The following is a 22,325-nucleotide window of genomic DNA, read 5'->3' on the forward strand; positions in this document are numbered from 1 at the left end:
TGACAGAATATAGTATGAATGGTAAGACTCTTGGCAGTGTGGAGCATCAGAGGGATCTTGGGGTCCGAGTCCATAGGACACTCAAAGCTGCTACGCGGGTTGACTCTGTGGTTAAGAAGGCGTACAGTGCATTGGCCTTCATCAATCGTGGAATTGAGTTTCGGAGCCGAGAGGTAATGTTACAGCTTTATAGGACCCTGGTCAGTCTCCACTTGGAGTACTGTGCTGAATTCTGGTCACCTCACTACAGGAAGGATGTGGAAACCATAGAACAGTTGCAGAGGAGATTTACAAGGATGTTGCCTGGATTGGGGAGCATGCCTTATGAGAATAGGTTGAGTGAACTCGGCCTTTTCCCCTTGGAGCGACGGAGGATGAGAGGTGACCTGATAGAGGTGTACAAGATGATGAGAGGCATTGATCGTGTGGATAGTCAGAGGCTTTTCTCCAGGGCTGAAATGGCTAACACGAGGGGGCACATTTTTAAGGTGCTTGGAAGTAGGTACAGAGGAGATGTCAGAGTTTAAGCTTTTTACGCAGAGAGTAGTGAGTGCGTGGAATGGGCTGCTGGCGATGGTGGTGGACATGGATACGATAGGGTCTTTTAAGAGACTCCTGGACAGGTACATGGAGCTCAGAAAAATAGAGGGCTTTGGGTAACCCTAGGTAATTTCTCAGATGAGGACATATTCGACACAGCTTTGTGGGCCAAAGGGCCTGTATTGTGCTGTAGGTTTTCTATGTTCTATGTTTCTATGTTTCTATTAATGAATACCCTGCCACCACCGAGGTCTCATCACTAGGGCAGCGAACTGTTTGCTTGTGCTGCACACTAAATGAGTATTGTATTATGTTTTATTAACTTATTTATGGTAATATTTTGTTTTATATGCTGTGTGTGATATATGTTTTGTGGGTGCACCATGGTCTGTAGGAACGTTGTTTCGTTTGGTTGTACATGTATATGTACAGTCAGCTGACAATACACTCGAATTTTAGTTGTTAATCTGCCCGTTGGATGACTTATTCAACTAAACTAGGCAGTATTTGAATTTTTCAGCATATAATGAATGATAAATCTCATGTCGGTGTTAGGGAAGTTACTGGAGAGAATCCTTAGGGATAGGATATATGAGCATTTGGAAACCCATGGTCTAATTAGGGAGAGGCAGCATGGGTTTTGCAGAGCAGATCGTGCCCTACCAGCTTAATTAAGTTTTTTGACAAGATGACCGGAAAGATTGAAGAGAGTAGGGCAGTGGATGTTGTCTACATGGATTTTAGGAAGGTGTGTGACAAAGTCCCACATGCGAGGCTAATCCAGAAGATTAATGTGCATGGCTGTTTGGACTCAGAACTGGCTTGTGCATAGAAGGCAAAGGGTAGTGGTTGAAGGGACTTATTCAAGCTGGGGGTCTGTAATTAGTGGAGGTCCACAGGGATCTGTGCTGGGACTTTTGCTGATTACAATGTATATAAATGATTTGGATGAAAATATAGATGGGTGGGTAGGTAAATAGGTTTGCAGATGATGTTACTCCCATACTGTAAAAGGCCTAGGTGGGAAAGAGTTTGTCAACTATGTTCAGGGAAGTTTCCTTAATCAGTACAAAGAATTCCCAACGGGGGAGTGTGTGATACTTGATCTGCTATCTGGAATGAGACAGGGCAGGTGACAGAAGTTTGTGTAGGGGACACTTTGCATCCGGTGATCATAATGCCATTAGTTTCAAACTAAGTATGGGAAAAGTAGGTCTGGTCCGCAGGTTGCGATCCTAAATTGGAGAAAGGACAATTTTGAAGGTATCAGAAATGGTCTGGCAAGTGTGGACTGGGACAGGCTGTTTTCTGGAAAAGGTGTACTTGATAAGTAGGAGGCCTTCAAAAGTGTATTTTTGAGAGTACAAAGCTTTTATATGCCTGTCAGAAGAAACGGTAAAGACAACAAGTGTAAGGAAACTGGTTAAGAGAGGAAAGGAGGTGCATAGCAGGTCTAGGCAGGCAGGAACAAATGAGGTGTTTAGGGAGTACAAGAAAACTTAAGAAAGGAATCAGCAGGGCTAAAAGATGGCATGAGTTTGCTCTAGCAGACAAGATGAAGAAGAATCCTAAGGGATTTTACAGGTATGTTAAGAGCAAAAGGATTGCTGGGGACAAAACTGGTCTTCTGGAAGATCAGAATAGTAACCCATGTGCGGAGCCAAAAGAGATGGGGGAGATCTTAAGTAAATGGTTTACATCTCTATTTATTCAGAAGATGGACACAGAGTCTACAGAAGTGAGGCAAAGCAGCATCAACGTCATGGACCCTGTACAGAGTACAGAGGAGGAGGTGTTTGCTGGCAGAGTGGATAAGTTCCCAGAGCCTGACAAACTGTTCCCTCGGACCCTACGGGAGGCAAGTGCAGAAATTGCTGGGGCCCTAGCAGAGATGTTTAAATCATCCTTAATGACAGGAGAGGTACCAGAGGATTGGAGGATAGCTAATGTTGTTCCGCTGTTTAAACGTAAACCAGGAAATTATAGGCCGGTGAGTCCGACATCAGCTGTGGGAAAGTTATTGGAAGATATGCCAAGGGACCAGATATACACGTATTTGGATAGACATGGACTAATTAAGGATAGTCAGCATAGCTTCACATATGGCAGGTCATGTCAAACCAGTCCTGGAGAGTTTTACAAGGAAGTTACCAGGAAAGCGGATGAAGGCAAAGCAGTGGATGTTGTCTACATGGACTTTAGCGAGGCTTTTGACAAGGTCCTGTATGGGAGGGTGGTCAGGAAGGTTCAGTCACTCAGCATTCAGGACGAGATAGTAATTGGATTAGACATTGGCTTTGTGGGAGAAGTCAGAGAATGGTAGTAGAGGGTTGCCTCTCTGACTGGAGGCCTGTGACCGGTGGTGTGCCACAGGGATCGGTGCTGGGCCCATTGCTGTTTGTCATCTATATCAATGATCTGGATGATAATGTAGTTAACTGGATCAGCAAATGTGTGAATGACACTAAGACTGGGGATGTAATGGACAGTGAGGAAATCTATCAAAGCTTGCAGAGGGATCTTCATTAGCTGGAAAAAATGGGCTGAAAATGGCAGATGGAATTTAATGCAGATAAGTGCGAGGTGAGTCCTGACGAAGGGACTCGGCCTGAAACGTCGACTGCGCCTCTTCCTATAGATGCTGCTTGGCCTGCTGCGTTCACCAGCAACTTTGATGTATGTTGCTTGAATTTCCAGCATCTGCAGAACTCCTGTTGTTTAAGTGCGAGGTGTTCTACTTCAGTAGGACCAACCAGGTTAGGTCTTACATAGGCCACTGAGGAGTGCGGTAGAACAGAGAGATCCGGGAATACTAGATCCATAATTTGTTGAAAGTGCCGCCACAGGCAGATAGGGTCGTAAAGGAAGCTTTTGCCACATTGGCCTTCATGAATCAATATATTGAGTACAGAAGATTAGAAGTTATGTTTCCGTTGTATAAGATGTTGGTGAGGCCTAATTTGGAGTATTGTGTACAGTTTTGGTCACCTACCTACAGGGAAGATGTAAATAAGGTTGAAAGAGTACAGAGAAAATTTACAAGCATGTTGCTGTGTCTGGAAGACCTGAGTTATAAGGAAAGATTGAATAGGTTAGGACTTCGTTTCTTAGAATGTAGAAGACTGAGAGGAGATTTGATAGAGGTATACAAAATTATGAAGGGTACGGATGGAGTTGGGCCAGCTGGTGGTGTCGTGCCATGAGCATTGGACTTTGAGGCAGATGGTGCTGAGTTCAAACCCAGCCGGGTCCCAGCCTGGGCAGCAGCCGTATCTGCCAGGAAAAAAGACCTGGCAATACACTTCCGTATCTTGCCATGAGAACCCTATGGACCCCATGGTCCATGAGGTCACGGAGAGTCGGGCTCGACTAAACGACTGAACATCACAAATGTAAATGTAAGCAGGCTTTTTCCACTGAGGTTGGAAAACTAGAGGTCATGGATTAAAGGTGAAAGGTGAGAAGTTTAAGGCAAACATGAGAGGAAATATCTTCAAGTTCAATGTTTAACAGAAGTTTGGATATTAGGGGTATGGAGGTCCAGGTGCAGATTGATGGGAGGAGGCAGTTTAAATGGTTCAGCATGGACTAGATGGGCCGAAGGGCCTGTTTCTGTGCTGTACTTTTCTATGACCCTATGATACAAAGATTGGCAGTGTTTTGGATAGCGTAGATGACTGACAGAGAATACAGTGGGATATAGATCAGTGGCAGATACGGGTGAACAAATGGCAGAAGGAGTTTAACCTGGCAAAATGTGCAGTGTTGCACCTTGATTAGTAGGTCAACTAAGAAGAGACAGTTCACAGTTAAGAGCAAAACCCTTAACAGTGTAGAGCAGAGGGGACTTGGGATCCAAGTTCATAGCTCCCTGAAAATGTCTACACAGGTTGATAAGGCGGTGAAGAAGACATGTGGTATGTTTGCCTTTATTAATCGAAGCATTGAGTTCAAATGTTAGGAAGTTATGTTGCAGCTTTAGAAACTCTGGTTAGGCCATGTCTGAAGTATTGTGTACAGTTCTGGTCACCCCACTACAGGAAGGATGCTGCGCCTTTGGAGAGGCTGCAGAAGAGGTTTATCAGGATGCTGCCTGGTTTACAAAACATGTGCTATCACAAGTGGCTGGATAAACTTGGGTTGTTTTCTCTGGAGTGCCAGAGGCTGAGGGGAGATCTGATAGAGGTTTATAAGGTTACGAGAGGCACAGATAGTATCTTTTCTGTCTATCATAGACAGACGGTATCTTTTTTCCCCAGGCTTGGAATGTCTAATACCAGAGGGCATGTATTTAAGGTGAGAGGGGGTAATTTCAAAGGAGGTAGGAGGAGCAAAATGTTTTACTCAGGGATTATTGGATGCCAGGAACGTGCTGCCTGGAGTGCTGGTAAAGGCAGATATATTAGAGACTTCTAAGAGACGTTTAGATAGGCACATAAATGTGAGGAAAATGGCAGAAAAGATTAGTTTAGTTAGCCATTTGATTACTAATTTATTGGGTTCAGCATAAAATTGTGGGCTGAATGGCCTGTTCCTATTCTAAATTCTAAGACCATAAGGAATAGAAGCAGAATTAAGCCATTCAGACCATCGATTCTACTATGCCATTTCCTCTCACCACCATTCTCCCATGTTTTCCCCATACCCTTTGACACCCTGACTAATCAAAAACCTATCCAACTCCGCTTTGAATACACTCAATGACTTGGCCTCCACAGTCGTCTGTAGCAATGAATTCCACAGCTTCACCACCCTTTGACTGAAGAAACTCCTTCTCTTCTCTGTCCTAAGTGGATGTCCCTCTATGCTGAGGCTGTGCCCTCTAGTCCTCGACTCCCCCACTATAGGAGACTCCACAACCACTCTATGAAAACCTTTCAATATTCGGTAGGTTTCAATGAGATCTCCTCTCATTCTTCTAACCTACAGCAAGTACAGGCCCAGAGCCATTAAGCTCTCCTTATACGTTAACCTTTTCAGTCCTGGAATCATTCTCATGAACCTCCTCTGGACCCTTCCAATTCCAACACAGCTTTTCATAGATAAGGGGCCCAAAACTGCTCACAATACCCCAAATGCAGTCTGACCAGTGCTTTATAAAGCCTCACCATTACATCTTTGTTTTTATATTCTAGTTCTCCCGAAATGAATGCTAACATTGCATTTGCCTTCCTTGTCACTGATTCAACCTGCAAATTAACCTTCAGGGAATCCTGCGCGAGGACTCCCAAATCCATATGCACCTCGGAATTTTGGATTTTCTCCCCATTTAGAAAATACTTTATGCTTTTACTGTGTTCAATTCTGGTCACGTCACCATAGGAAGGATGTGGAAGCTATAGAAGGGGCGCAGAGGAAATTTACAAGGATGTTGCCTGGATTGGGGAGCATGCCTTATGAGAACAGGTTGAGTGAACTCGGCCTTTTGTCCTTGGAGCGACGGAGGATGAGAGGTGACCTGATAGAGGTGTATAAGATGATGAGAGGCATTGATCGTGTGGATAGTCAGAGGCTTTTTCCCAGGACTGAAATGGCTAGCACCAGAGGGCACAGTTTTAACATGCTTGGAAGTAGGTACAGAGGAGATGTCAGGGGTAAGTATTTTACACAGGGATTGGTGAGTGCATGGAATGGGCTGCTGGAGATGGTGGTGGAGACGGATACGATAGGGTCTTTTAAGAGACTCCTGGATAGGTACATGGAGCTTAGAAAAACAGAGGGCTATGGGTAAAGCCTGGGTAGTTCTAAGGTAAGAACATGTTCAGCACAGCTTTGTGGGCCGAAGGGCCTGTATTGTGCTGTATGTCTTCTATGTGTTATTATGTGGAGGGATGAAAGATTAAAGATTAAAAATTCACTGCACAAGGATCCCAAGTCCCTTTGCACCTCTGATTTTTGAATTTTCTCCCCATTTAGAAATAGTCTATGTCTTTATTCATCTACGCTATCCAAAACACTACCAATCTTTATATCATAGAGTCATAGAAAAGCACAGCACAGAAACAGGCCCTTCGGCCCATCTAGTCCGTGAAATACCAAAATCACGACCATACACTTCCCTACACCGTATTCCATCCGCCACTTCTTCACCCATTCTCCTAATCTGAGACCTTCTACGGACTCCCTGCTTCCTCAACACTACCTGTCCCTCCATCTATCTTCCTTTCAACAGCTAACCCGACCACAAAGCCATCAATTCCGTCATCCAAATCAACGACATATAATTTGAAGGTAAGCAGTCCCAACACGGACTCCTGTGGAACACCACTAGCCACCAGCAGCCAACCAGAAAAGCCTCCTTTTATTCCCACTCTTTGCCTCCTGCCAATCAGACAATCTATCCATACTAGTATCTTTCTTGTGATACCATGGGCCCTTACCTTGTTAAGCAGCCTCATGTACAGCACCGTATAAAAGGCCTTCTGAAAATCCAAGTAAACAACATCCACTGACTCTCCTCTGTCTGTCCTACTTTTTGGAAAAAAATTCCAACACACCTGTCAGGTAATATATCCCCCTGCAGGAAGTCATGCTGGACCTTGTTCTATTTTATCATGTAGCACCAAGTACCCCAAAATCTCATCCTTAATAATGGAGTCCAACATCTTCCCGAACACTGAGGTCAGGTTAACTGGCCTATAACTTCCTTCCTGCTGCCTCCCTCCCTTCTTAAAGAGCGGCGTGACATTTGTAATTTTCCAGTCCTCTGGAACCATTTTAGAATCCAGTGATCCTTAAAAGATCGCTTCTAATGCCACCACCATCTCTTCAGCCCCCTCTTTAAGAACCCCGGGGTGTAGTCCATCTGGTCCAGATGACTTATCTACCTTCAGAGCTTTGAGCCACGTCCTTAGTAATAGCTACACTCATGCTCCAGATGGTGAGGGTTCTTTATGATGGACACCACATTTTTGAGGCATCACCTTTCGAAGATGTCCTCAGTGGTGGGGAGGTGAGTTTACAACCCTCTTCAGCTTTTTCCAATGCCGTGCAGTTGCTTGTCCACACCAAAGGGTGATGCGACCAGTCTCAGTGCTCTCACCGAATGGCTCAGCTGGCCAGCTGGTTCAAAGGTTCAAAGCCTTCTCCTGCTCCTGGTTTGTCCGTGTTATTTCAGCCAGAGAAATCTTTTAATGAAAGAATTTTGGTCAACTACCTACAGGAAAGATGTAAATAAAGTTGAAAGAATACAGAGAATTTTTACAAGGAAGTTGCCGGAACTGGAGGACCTGAGTTATAAGGAAAGATTGAATAGGTTAGGACTTTGTTCCTAGGAACGTAGAAGATTAAGTGATTTGATAGAGGTACACAAAATTATGAGGAGTGTAGACAGGGTAAATTCAAGTAGGTTTTTTCCACTGAGGTTGGGTGACACTATAACAAGAGGTCATGGGTTAAAGGTGAAAAACATGAGGTGAAATTTCTTCACTCAGAGGGTCATGAGAGTGTGGAATGAGCTTCCAGCACAGGTGGTGCTTGCGATTTTGATTTCAACATTTAAGAGAAGTTTGGATAGGGCTATGGTCCAGGTGCTGGTCGATGGCACCAGGCAGTTTACATGGTTCGGCATAGATTAGACGGACCGAAAGGCCTGTTTCTGTGCTGTACTTTTCTATGACTCTAAACACAAAGTTTCTGCATTTGGTGGGGGGCAGGAAAGTTTCAGGATCAGTGCTCCTGATCACCATCTGGGAAATCTGGTTGGAAGCAGCCTAGTTGTATTCATTTTGGTTGTGGGGGGAGACACAAACGGGATCACAGACAGTGCTGGCCTGAAGCTAAAGATAGGCTGAGGTATTGGAGACTGGCAAAAACTCACTTAATCCTTACCCAAGCAACTCAATACCTCAGATAGCTCTCAAGACTTGACCTTAAAGCAGCAGGGAGACCAGGGATGAAGTTTTGAGGTATTTGGAGAAGAAATAAAGATTAGCTTTATTTGACACATACAGTGAAAGGCATCGTTTGCATTGGCAACCATTACGGCTTGAGGATGCGCTGGGCCAACATAACATGCCCACAACTCACAACCCTAACCCGTATGTCTTTGGAATGTTGGAAATAACTGAAGCACTCTGAGGAAATCCACACGGAGAATGTAGAAACTCCTTACGGACAGCAGTGGAACGCGAGCCCTGATCGCGGTGCTGTAAGGCGATTGCAATGACCGTTAATAAGGATTCAAGATTTGCTTTATTTGTCATATCTACATTGAAACAAACAGTGAAACGCACCATTTGGGTCAACAACCAACAGTCCAAGGATGTGCTGGGGGCAGCCTGCAAGTGGCTCCGTGCTTCTGGCACCAACATAGCATGCCCTCAACTCTCCAATTCTCACTTGTTTGTCTTAGGAAGGTGGGAGGAAACCGGAGCACCCGGAGAAAACCCATGTGATCACGGGGAGAAGGTACAAACTGCTTACAGGCAGCGGGGGGACTGAACACTGATCAGTGACACACTAGCCACTGTGCTATTTTGCCACCCTGCTGTAAACTGATCACGTGCGATGATCACTGCAAAAAAGTGTCCTCCAACTACGTTCCCAGTGCCCTCATGAAAGCACGTGGATGATAGAAAATTGGAGGGCTATGTGGGAGGGAAGGGTTAGATTGATTTGGAGTAGGTTAAAGAGGCAGCACAACATTGTGGGCCAAGAGACCTGTAACTGTGCTGTAATGTTCTCCGTTCTAAAGCCAGATTAGACATGTCTTCACCAGCCTTGCGGGCGGTGGGCTCCAGATCATAACCACATCCTCAAAAAACAAAATTCTCCTTTACTGCATATGCTGTGCCCAAAACTGTAAACTTGTTGAATTATTTGTGGGGACAATCTGCCTCCGTGTACCTCATCTGATCCTATTGTGAGCTTGTCCAGCTCAATCAAATGTTTCAACTGTCACTCCCAGGAAAATAATCCCAGCTTCTGCAGTCCTTCAGGGAGGGGAGCTGAGGTGGCAGGTAGTGCTGATACCTCGAAGACCCAGAGACTTGGTTTCCATGTGGCTGTCCATGTGGAGTTTGCATGTTCTCCCTAAGACTATGTGTGTTTCACCTTGGTTTCCCCCATCCCACAATCTCACAACCCTGCTGGTTGTAGGTTAACTGGCTGCTGTTTTGGTGGGTAGAGAATTGATGGGCATATGTGAAAATAGGTTACCCTGAGGGCGAGCATAGGTGAAGGGCCAAATGGCAGCCTTACAGTGTCATAAAGAAAACTGAGAAGTGAAGTGAGATCCCTATAAGACCATAAGGTATAGAACAAGAATTAGGTTATTGGGCCAGTCAAGTCCACTGCACCATTCTATCTTGGCTGATTAATTTTCTCTCTCAATCCCATTCTCCTCCCTTTTCCCCATAACCTTTGACACCCTTACTAATCAAAAACCTATTGATGTCTGCTTGAAATATATCCCATGACTTGACCTCCACTGCTGTCTGTGGCAATGAATCCCACAGATTCACCACACTCTGGCTAAAGAAATTCCTCTTCATTTCTGTAGACATCTGCAAGTTGGCTGATGGTACAACTATTGTCGGCGGAATCTCAGATGGTGACGAGGAGGCGTACGGCAGTGAGATGGATCAGCTGATTGGTGTCACAACAGCAACCTTGCACTCAACATCAGTAAGACCAAGGAATTGATTGTGGACTTCAGGAAGGGGAAGTCGAGGGCACACACACCAATTGTCATCGAGGGATCAGAAGTGGAAAGAGTGAGCAATTTCAAGTTCGTGTTGGTAACATCTCTGAAGATCTACCCTGGGCCCAACATATTGATACAGTTACAAAGAAGGCACAATGGCGGCTGTATTTCATTGGAGGTTTGAGGAGATTTGGTACATCACAAAGACTCTCACGTATTTCTACAGATCTACCGTGGAGGGCATGCATTCCAACTGTCTGGTGTGGAGGGGCCACTGCACAGGTTTGGAAAAAACTGTGGAGAGTTGTAAACTCAGCCAGCTCCATCATGAGCCCTAGCCTCCCCACCATCGAGGACATCTTCAAAAACGATGCCTCAAGAAGGCGGCATCCGTCATTAAGGACCCCCATCACCCAGGACGCGTGCAGTTCATCTTGTCCCTGTGACTTATCTATCTTCAGGCTTTTCAGCTTCCCAACCATCACCCAGGACATTCCCTCTTCTCATTGCTACCGTCAAGGAGGCTGGAGCCACAATCAATCTTGTAGGAACTCCTTCTTTCCCTCTGCCATTAGCTTTCTGACTGGATAATAAACTACCTCAGTACTCCTTTTTCATTTTTGCTCTCTTTTTGCACGACTTATTTAATTTATATTAAAGTAAGTGGAAGGACTGAGGATGGGGTAGTTGGTTTACAAACCAAGGCCACATGTAGTGAGACTGCCAGCAAGGAGAGGGTGATGATCGGGCAAAATTGTAGTCAACAGGATGAGTCACAATGTAAAAGGCGGACAGAATCAAAAAGGGTGATGAGTACAGGACGTAAACACGAGGAATTCTGCAGATGCTGGAAATTCAAGCAACACACATAAAAGTTGCTGGTGAACACAGCAGGCCAAGCAGCATCTCTAGGAAGAGGCACAGTCGACGTTTCAGGCCAAGACCCTTTGTCAGGACTAACTGAAAGAAGAGCTAGTAAGAGATTTGAAAGTGGGAGGGGGAGGGGGAGATCCAAAATGATAGGAGAAGACAGGAGGGGGAGGGATGGAGCCAAGAGTTGGACAGGTGATTGGCAAAGGGGATATGAGAGGATCATGGGACAGGAGGCCCAGGGAGAAAGACAAGGGCGGGGGGAACCCAGAGGATGGGCAAGGGGTATAGTCAGAGGGAGAAAAAGGAAAGAGAGAGAAAGAATGTGTGTATATAAATAAATAAATAACAGATGGGGTACGAGGGGGAGATGGGTCATTAGCGGAAGTTAGAGAAGTCGATGTTCGTGCCATCAGGTTGGAGGCTACCCAGAGAGAATATAAGGTGTTGTTCCTCCAACCTGAGTGTGGCTTCATCTTTACAGTAGAGGAGGCCGTGGATAGACATGTCAGAATGGGAATGGGACGTGGAATTAAAATGTGTGGCCACTGAGAGATCCTGCTTTCTCTGGCGGACAGAGCGTAGGTGTTCAGCGAAACGATCTCCCAGTCTGCGTTGAGACTCGCCAATTATTAGAAGGCCACATCGGGAGCACCGGACGCAGAACAAGTAAGCGGAACAAGTGCTACACATGCCCTTACACTTCCTCCCTTACCACCATTCAGGGCCCCAGACAGTCCTTCCAGGTGAGGCGACACTTCACCTGTGAGTCGGCTGGGGTGATACACTGCGTCTGGTGCTCCCGATGTGGCCTTTTATATATTGGCGAGACCCGACGCAGACTGGGAGACCGCTTTGCTGAACACCTACGCGACTCCCTTGTCCATTTGTTCCCCCCCATCCCTCCCCACTGATCTCCCTCCTGGCACTTATCCTTGTAAGCGGAACAAGTGCTACACATGCCCTTACACTTCCTCCCTCACCACCATTCAGAGCCCCAAACAGTCCTTCCAGGTGAGGCAACACTTCACCTGTGAGTCGGCTGGGGTGATATACTGCGTCCGGTGATTTGCGCATGTGTGTACGGTTCTTTTCTAGAAATTGTTTTTGGCGATTGTGTTCGGGGGGGAGGGGGTGTTAATCACAACTGGAATATCGGTGATAAGTGGCTAATACACTAAATTTCCTTTCTAAAAGGGTTTATCTAACGAATTTAATATTAAACACACAGCGCATATTTGCATATTTTCCCCGCATGAATATACTGATAAGTCAATTATCAGGGGAGGACGGGGAGCTTGAAGTAAGTGTTGAACGAAATTCCAGGTGAAGTGGTAGAGGCAGGTTCGATATTATCATTTAAAGAAAAATTGGATAGGTATATGGACAGGAAAGGAATGGAGGGTTGTGGGCTGAGTGCAGGTCGGTGGGACGAGGTGAGAGTAGCGTTCGGCACGGACTAGAAGGGCCGAGATGGCCTGTTTCCGTGCTGTAATTGTTATATGGTTATATAAGTCAATAGCATCATAACATTTTAAGTAACGTTTGGATATTAAACACACAGCACATATTTTCCCCGTATGAACATATAAAATCATTGCAACACACCAATATCGCTGAATCAGTGGGAGCCCTGGGCTTGTTTCCCTGCAACAAGACGGTCCCATCGAGGGGTGATGGGAGACAGCGATACGCAAAGGGGGTTCCTTATGTCCAGTCTATTCCGCAATTTAGTTTTCGTTGCGTTCATTGCAGAGATATGTTGTAAATGGAAGCAACGTTTTCAGTGCTTTCGTGGGTATCTCAGGATATTTAGCCTTGACTTTGATCCAGAATGCCGGCAGAGATGTTATGTCAAACATACTTTCCAGCCCGCCATCATTTGCAAGCTCGAGGAGTTGATCTTCCCGCGCTGACATGGATGACGCGCGGGTAATGACCTCGTGTGTGTTCAAGCTTAACAGTGGGCGTGACAGGGAATGAGGAAAGGTGCAGCTGACTCCTATCGCCAAATCATATCGCTTCCTCGCGGCCCGGTAGCGCATGCTTTGCGGCCCGGTGGTTGGGGACCGCTGATTTAACAGAGCCACAAGAGATGGTAGATGCTGAATCTGAAGTAAGAATCTGCTGGAGGAACTCAGCAGGTCGGGCAGCGTCTGTGGGGATGAAGGAATTGTCAACATCTTGGGTTAAAACCTTACACCAGGGCTCCTTATGTTTCTATCCAGGGGGTCAGGGTGGACATGGAGGATTACAAATACCTGGGGATACAAATTGACAATAAACTGGACTGGTCAAAGAACACTGAGGCTGTCTACAAGAAGGGTCAGAGCCGTCTCTATTTCCTGAGGAGACTGAGGTCCTTTAACATCTGCCGGACGATGCTGAGGATGTTCTACGAGTCTGTGGTGGCCAGTGCGATCATATTTGCTGTTGTGTGCTAGGGCAGCAGGCTGAGGGTAGCAGACACCAACAGAATCAATAAACTCATTCGTAAGGCCAGTGATGTTGTGGGGATGGAACTGGACTCTCTGACGGTGGTGTCTGAAAAGAGGATGCTGTCCAAGTTGCATGCCATCTTGGACAATGTCTCCCATCCACTACATAATGTACTGGTTGGGCACAGGAGTACATTCAGCCAGAGACTCATTCCACCGAGATGCAACACAGAGCGTCATAGGAAGTCATTCCTGCCTGTGGCCATCAAACTTTACAACTCCTCCCTTGGAGGGTCAGACACCCTGAGCCGATAGGCTGGTCCTGGACTAATTTCCTGGCATAATTTACATATTACTATTTAACTATTTATGGTTCTATTACTATTTATTATTTATGGTGCAACTGTAATAAAAACCAATTTCCCCCAGAATCAATAAAGTATGACTATGACTATGACTAATGTTCTCTGTTGCTTTAACAGAGACCTTGTTTGCTCATCTAGCTGGACAACAAAACTCCCCCTGAAATATTTCAAAGAAAAGAAGGGGTGTTCTCCTTTTCTCCCAACCAAAATGTATCCCTCACTCAGCCTCACTGACAGACAATTCCATTAACACATTGATATTAATGGGCACTTGCTTAGTTGTTTACCAGGTTACATTAGTAACTATACTTCAAAAGTTCTTCCAATTGTTGTAACTGCTTTAGAACATAGAGCACAGTATAGGACCTTTGGCACATGATGTTGTGCCAACCTTTTAACCGACTCTAGGATCAATCAAATCCTTCCCTCCTACAGAACCCTCCATTTTTGTATCATCCATGTGCCTATCTACAGAGTTTGGTTACTGTACTAGTATTCTGGGGTCAGAATGATTGACTTGGACACACAAAAACCCTGGAGGAACTCTACAGGTCAGGCAGCATCTATGGAAAAGAATAAACAGTTGGTGTTCCAGGCTGAGATCCTTCAATAGGACTGGAAAGGTATCATAAATCAATTACTAACAACACACAGCAGCAGGCCAGGCAGCATCTACAGTCGACGTTTCGGGCCGAGACCCTTCGTCAGGACTAAGCTTACCCTCTCCCCCATCCTGTTTCCCCAGGGTGCTCCTCAGGGTTAGAATGCTTTACTACCTGAACCAGGCGGTAATTGGAGACCAATCGGACCGGGTTCTGGACGGAGCCGACACCAAGTGAGTGCCACCCCATTCCTCCTCCTCTCTTCCAGTTAGGCCTGCTGCGTTCACCGGCATTTTTGTGTGTATTGCTTGAAATTTCAGCATCTGCAGATTTCCTCGTGTTTGTGTTTTTAAAATCAATTACTATTTCTGGCGTCAAAAGTCAACAGTAAGGTGCACTTTCTAACAGGCGTGGCATGGTCATTTGTGGACTTCTAGATGATTTTGGTAAAAGGGTGCACAGGAACAAAAAAAAAGCTTCATAGGGTTGTAAGCTCAGCTAGCTCCATCGTAGGCACAAGCCTCCCCAGCATTGAGGATATCTTCAAAAGGCAGTACCTCAAGAAGGCTTCATCCATTACTAAGGGCCTTCACTGCCCAGAATATGCCCTCTTCCTATTACTACCCTCAGGGAGGAGGTCCTGGAGCCTGAAAGCACACACTCAATGTTTTAGGAATATCTTCTTCCCTCTACCAGCAGATTTCTGAATGGTCCATCAACATTACTTCACTATTTTGCTCTCTCTTTGCAATAGTTATCTATATTGTTTTATATTCCTTATTGTAACTTATAGCAATTTCTTATGTACTGCTGCCACAAACAACACATTTCGCAACAAATGTCAGTGAGAATCAGCCTGATTCTGAACTCATCAGATGACAGTCACATGGCATGTTAATTGACCGCTAATAGCTTTGGAGAGATTAATTTCTGTTAAAAAGATTGAGGCCTGTCAGAGAAAGATTTTATTTCTGACTTACTCTTTCAATCAGAATTCTCTCAAAATCAGGACCATGTGGACATGGATAGGTTATAACTGTTTTCCTTTTCGTAAAGGAGGTAGAAGAGTAACCTTATAGAGTTTTATCAGTTCATAATGATAATGAAGTGAATAATCACAATCTTATTTCCAGTGAAGTAAAAGTAAAGGGCATAGGTCTAAGGTTAGAGGGGAAAGATTTAAACGGGATCTGAGGGGCACATCTTTCCACATGATCGGTGGTCGGTTTATGAAACAAGTTGCCAGAGGAAGTGGGCATTGTGTCGACCGTTAAAAAACTTTGGTAAAGGAATTAGAGCCAGCGTCTGTTTTTTTATTGTTAATAATTTTATTATAAATATGTCTTAATTCTTGACTAAGGTTTGAGAGTCAACGTACAATTTATTGTAAACATCTTTCATTTGAATATGGGCTGAGAGTCAGCGTGTAATTTTATTGCAAATAACTTTATTTATTGAATAAGGACTCAGAATCAACGAATGTCTTTTTTCTATGTAAATAACTTTATTTTGTAATATTTCTGAATAAAGTATTTTTGGAGAGAAAAAAATACTCTTCAGAGATTATCTGCTTGGCAACAGTGATCACACTCCCATGGCTTTACATGCTAAACCTTGCCCAAGGGTGACCTAGTGGAGGAAAGGAGATCCTTGTACCTCCTTTGGTAGAGACGTATCTCCACCCCACCACCAACATACTCTGCTAAAGCATCTCACTCAAATGGTAGTAACTTGTCAGTCTAGGTAAAGTACCCCACCTCTGGGACTCAGGCTTATTGCAGCAACTCTGTGACGCAGAGATGACATCACAATCCATTGTCGATATGTAATATATAAGGTCGCGTACCCTCATAGTTTTAGCATTTGCAACCTGGATTTGTGTGTCGCTAGCAGCTTGGCAGAGTTCCCCCTCTTAACCCAGGAGATTTGAGACCAGCTCTTCAACTTCTCAGCCAGTCGACGCCATGATCTGGATCTTGGTTATACTGATGTTTTTCGCTATGCACCTGTACGCACAGGTGTATTTTACTCCGGAACCTTCTGAAGAAAGAATCGATTGGGAGGAGAGTGAAGACAGCAAAATATATGAGAAGCTGTTGGAGCACACAACCAATTGTTTGTCTTAATGAGCTCTAAGGACTGAGAAATAAACAATGAAGAATTTGCCCAATTTGATTCTGTATTTCTTTATTTCTGAAAGTTCAAAAGAAGTTGAAAGTAAATTCATTATCAAAGTACTGGTGTAGGGAGCAGAGTTTCAGATTTCAGGATAATTGGGACCTCTTCTGGGGCAGGTGGGACCTGTACAAGAGAGACGGGTTACACTTGAACTACAGGGGGACCAATGTCCTTTCAGGGAGGTTTGTTAGTGCTATTGCGGGGGCTTTAAACTAGATTTGCAGGGGGATGGGAACCAGAGTGCCAGAGCTGACAGTGTGGCTGGGGTGAAAATAAATGATGTTAAAAGTTCAAGCAAATCCGCTGATAGAAAGGTTGTGAGTGGTGGTAAAAATCTTCTGAGGTGTATATATTTCAAAGCTAGGAGTATTGTGGGGAAGGCGGATGAGTTGAGGGCGTGGATTGACACGTGGAATTATGATGTTGTAGCAATTAGTGAAACTTGGCTACAGGAGGGGCAGGACTGGCAGCTTAATATTCCAGGGTTCCGATGTTTCAGATGTGATCGAGGCAGAGGAATGAAAGGTGGGGGAGTAGCATTGCTTGTTAGGGAAAATGTTACAGCAGTGCTCAGGCAGGACAGATTAGAGGGCTTGTCTACTGAGTCCTTATGGGTGGAGCTGAGAAACAGGAAAGGTATGGCCACATTAGTGGGATTGTATTACAGACCACCCAATAGTCAAAGAGAATTGGAAGTGCAAATCTGCAGAGAGATAGCAGGCAACTGCAGGAAACATAAAGTTGTGGTGGTAGGGGATTTTAATTTTCCATACATTGATTGGGACTCCCATACTGTTAGGGGTCTAGATGGTTTAGAGTTTGTAAAACTGACTGTAAAAGCTTTTTATAGATAAGTAAAAAGGAAAAGACTGGTAAAGACAAATGTAGGTCCCCTACAGACAGAAACAGGTGAATTGATTATGGGGAGCAAGGACATGGCAGACCAATTGAATAATTACTTTGGTTCTGTCTTTACTAAGGAGGACATAAATAATCTTCCAGAAATAGTAGGGGACAGAGGGTCCAGTGAGATGGAGGAACTGGGTGAAATACATGTTAGTAGGGAAGTGGTGTTAGGTAAATTGAAGGGATTAAAGGCAGATAAATCCCCAGGGCCAGATGGTCTGCATCCCAGAGTGCTTAAGGAAGTAGCCCAAGAAATAGTGGATGCATTAGTGATAATTTTTCAAAACTCGTTAGATTCTGGACGAGTTCCTGAGGATTGGAGGGTGGCTAATGTAACCCCACTTTTTAAAAAAGGAGGGAGAGAGAAACCGGGGAATTATAGACCGGTTAGCCTAACGTCGGTGGTGGGGAAACTGCTGGAGTCAGTTATCAAAGATGTGATAACAGCACATTTGGAAAGCGGTGAAATCATCGGACAAAGTCAGCATGGATTTGTGAAAGGAAAATCATGTCTGACGAATCTCAGAATTTTTTGAGGATGTAACTAGTAGAGTGGATAGGGGAGAACCAGTGGATGTGGTATATTTGGATTTTCAAAAGGCTTTTGACAAGGTCCCACACAGGAGATTAGTGTGCAAACTTAAAGCACACGGTATTGGGGGTAAGGTATTGACGTGGATAGAGAATTGGTTAGCAGACAGGAAGCAAAGAGTGGGAATAAACGGGACTTTTTCAGAATGGCAGGCGGTGACTAGTGGGGTACCGCAAGGCTCAGTGCTGGGACCCCAGTTGTTTACAATATATATTAATGACTTGGATGAGGGAATTAAATGCAGCATCTCCAAGTTTGCAGATGACACGGAGCTGGGCGGCAGTGTTAGCTGTGAGGAGGATGCTAAGAGGATGCAGGGTGACTTGGATAGGTTGGGTGAGTGGGCAAATTCATGGCAGATGCAATTTAATGTGGATTAATGTGAAGTTATCCACTTTGGTGGCAAAAATAGGAAAACAGATTATTATCTGAATGGTGGCCGATTAGGAAAAGGGGAGGTGCAACGAGACCTGGGTGTCATTATACACCAGTCATTGAAAGTGGGCATGCAGGTACAGCAGGCGGTGAAAAAGGCGAATGGTATGCTGGCATTTATAGCGAGAGGATTCGAGTACAGGAGCAGGGAGGTACTACTGCAGTTGTACAAGGCCTTGGTGAGACCACACCTGGAGTATTGTGTGAAGATTTGGTCCCCTAATCTGAGGAAAGACATCCTTGCCATAGAGGGAGTACAAAGAAGGTTCACCAGATTGATTCCTGGGATGGCAGGACTTTCATATGAAGAAAGACTGGATGAACTGGGCTTGTACTTGTTGGAATTTAGAAGATTGAGGGGGGATCTGATTGAAACGTATAAAATTCTAAAGGGATTGGACAGGCTAGATGCAGGAAGATTGTTCCCGATGTTGGGGAAGTCCAGAACAAGGGGCCACAGTTTGAGGATAAAGGGGAAGCCTTTTAGGACCAAGATTAGGAAAAACTTCTTCACACAGAGAGTGGTGAATCTGTGGAATTCTCTGCCACAGGAAACAGTTGAGGCCAGTTCATTGGCTATGTTTAAGAGGGAGTTAGATATGGCCCTTGTGGCTAAAGGGATCAGGGGGTATGGAGGGAAGGCTGGGGCGGGGTTCTGAGTTGGAGGATCAGCCATGATCATAATAAATGGCAGTGCAGGCTCGAAGGGCCGAATGGCCTACTCCTGCACCTATTTTCTATGTTTCTATGTGTTCAGGAAAGTTTTCTAAATCAATATATAGAGGGACCAACTTGAGGGGATGCAATATTGGATCTGCTGTTAGGAAACGAGTTAGGACAAGTGACAGAATTCTGTGTAGGGGAGCACTTTGGTTCCAGTGATCATAAAACCATTAGTTTCAACTTGATCATGGACAAGGATAGATCTGGTCCTAGGGTTGAGGTTCTTAACTGGAAGAAGGCCAAATTTGAAGAAGTGAGAAAGGATCTAAAAAGCATGGATTGGGACAGGTTGTTCTCTGGCAAGGATGTGATCGGTAGGTGGGAAGCCTTCAAAGGAGAAATTTTGAGAGTGCAGAATTTGTATGTTCCTGTCAGGATTAAAGGCAAAGTGAATAGGAATAAGGAACCTTGGTTCTCAAGGGATATTGCAACTCTGATAAAGAAGAAGAGGGAGTTGTATGTCATGTATAGGAAACAGGGAGTAAATAAGGTGCTTGAGGAGTATAAGAAGTGCAAGAAAATACTGAAGAAAGAAATCAGGAGGGCTAAAAGAAGACATGAGGTTGCCTTGGCAGTCAAAGTGAAGGATAATCCAAAGAGTTTTTACAGGTATATTAAGAGCAAAAGGATTGTTAGGGATAAAGTTGGTCCTCTTGAAGATCAGAGTGGTCGGCTATGTACGGAACCAAAGGAAATGGGGGAGATCTTAAATAGGTTTTTTGTGTCTGTGTTTACTAAGGAAACTGGCATGAAGTCTATGGAATTAAGGGAAACAAGTAGTGAGATCATGGAAACTGTACAGATTGAAAAGGAGGAGGTGCTTGCTGTCTTGAGGAAAATTAAAGTGGATAAATCCCCGGGACCTGACAGGGTGTTCCCTCGGACCTTGAAGGAGACGAGTGTTGAAATTGCGGGGGCCCTGGCTGAAATATTTAAAATGTCGCTGTCTACAGGTGAGGTGCCGAAGGATTGGAGAGTGGCTCATGTTGTTCCGTTGTTTAAAAAAGGATCGAAAAGTAATCCAGGAAATTATAGGCCAGTAAGTTTAACGTCAGTAGTAGGTAAGTTATTGGAGGGAGTACTAAGAGACAGAATCTACAAGCATTTGGATAGACTGGGACTTATTAGGGAGAGTCAACATGGCTTTGTGCGTGGTAGGTCATGCTTGACCAATCTATTGGAGTTTTTCGAGGAGGTTACCAGGAAAGTGGATGAAGGGAAGGCAGTGGATATTGTCTACATGGACTTCAGTAAGGCCTTTGACAAGGTCCCGCATGGGAGGTTAGTTAGGAAAATTCAGTCGCTAGGTATACATGGAGAGGTGGTAAATTGGATCAGACATTGGCTCAATGGAAGAAGCCAGAGAGTGGTGGTAGAGAATTGCTTCTTCTTCTTTTTTTTTTAAATCTTTTTATTGAGTAAGTATACAAAAAAGGTAAGCCATATAAACATTAATACAATGTTAAAGTATAATAAAATTCCAAAAGGTATCAATACCAAAAAAAATACTACAATGTAATTTAAACATAAGAAACCAAGATAACATAATAGTATACTAAATTTTATATATATCAATGGAAAAAAAGAAAAAAAAACCCCAAAAAAAAACCCACCGTGCAACTAACTAAAAGCAAGGCAAAGCAATGGGCTAACTTGAAACCAAACAGAGTTAAACTTAAAATCACGTCCTCAATCCCGACCTCCATTAAAAACAGTGAAAAAAAAACAAGAAGGGTAAATATTACATTAAATGAAAATATCGAATAAAATGTCCCCAAATCTGTTCAAATTTAAATGAAGAATCATAAAGGTTACTTCTAATTTTCTCCAAATTCAAACATAAAATCGTCTGAGAAAACCAAAAAAAGGTAGTTGGAGCATTAAGCTCTTTCCAATGTTGTAAAATACATCTTTTCGCCATTAAAGTAAGAAATGCAATTATTCTACGGGCTGAAGGGGAAAGATTACTAGAAATTTTAGGTAGTCCAAAGATAGCAGTAATAGGGTGAGGAGAGATATCTATATTTAATACCTTAGAAATAATATTAAAAATATCTCTCCAAAAAGTTTCCAAAGTAGGGCAAGACCAAAACATATGAGTTAAAGAGGCTATCTGCCCCGAACATCTATCACAGAAAGGATTAATATGCGAGTAAAAACGCGCTAACTTATCTTTGGACATATGTGCTCTATGAACCACTTTAAATTGAATTAGGGAATGTTTAGCACAAATAGAGGAAGTATTAACTAATTGTAAAATCTGCCCCCAATCATCCACAGAAATGGTAAGCCCCAATTCCTGTTCCCAATCTACCCTAATCTTATCAAATGGAGCTTTCCTAAGTTTCATAATAATATTATAAATCATAGCCGATGCACCTTTCTGACATGGATTGAGGTTAATTATCGAATCTAAAATATATGTAGGAGGAAGCATTGGAAAGGAAGAAAGTATAGTACTTGGGAAATTTCTAACTTGTAAATATCTAAAAAAATGTATTCTTGATAAGTTATATTTATTAGATAATTGTTCAAAAGACATAAGGGAACCATCTAAAAATAAATCCAAAAACCGTAAAATACCCTTAGTCTTCCAAGTTTGAAAAGCGCGATCCGTAAAAGAGGGAGGAAAAAATATGTTACCTAAAATAGGAATCGCTAACCCGAATTGATTAAGATCAAAAAATTTTCTCAATTGAAACCAAATGCGCAAAGCATATTTAACTATCGGGTTAGAGACCTGCTTAAGGCGTTTCGAATCAAAAGGGAGAGAGGAGCCTAAAATAGAGCCAAGTGTATAACCCTGAACAGATTGTAATTCCAATGCTACCCATTTAGGAATAGATAGTATGTCCTGGTCAAGTAACCAAAATTTCATATGTCGAATATTAATAGCCCAATAATAAAATCTAAAGTTAGGTAATGCTAAACCTCCATCTCTCTTAGCTTTCTGTAAATGTATTTTACCCAGTCTTGGATTCTTATTCTGCCAAATAAATGAAGAAATTTTAGAGTCAACTTTATCAAAGA

Source organism: Mobula hypostoma, chromosome X1 (genome assembly GCF_963921235.1).
Source record: "Mobula hypostoma chromosome X1, sMobHyp1.1, whole genome shotgun sequence".
Taxonomy (NCBI): domain Eukaryota; kingdom Metazoa; phylum Chordata; class Chondrichthyes; order Myliobatiformes; family Myliobatidae; genus Mobula; species Mobula hypostoma.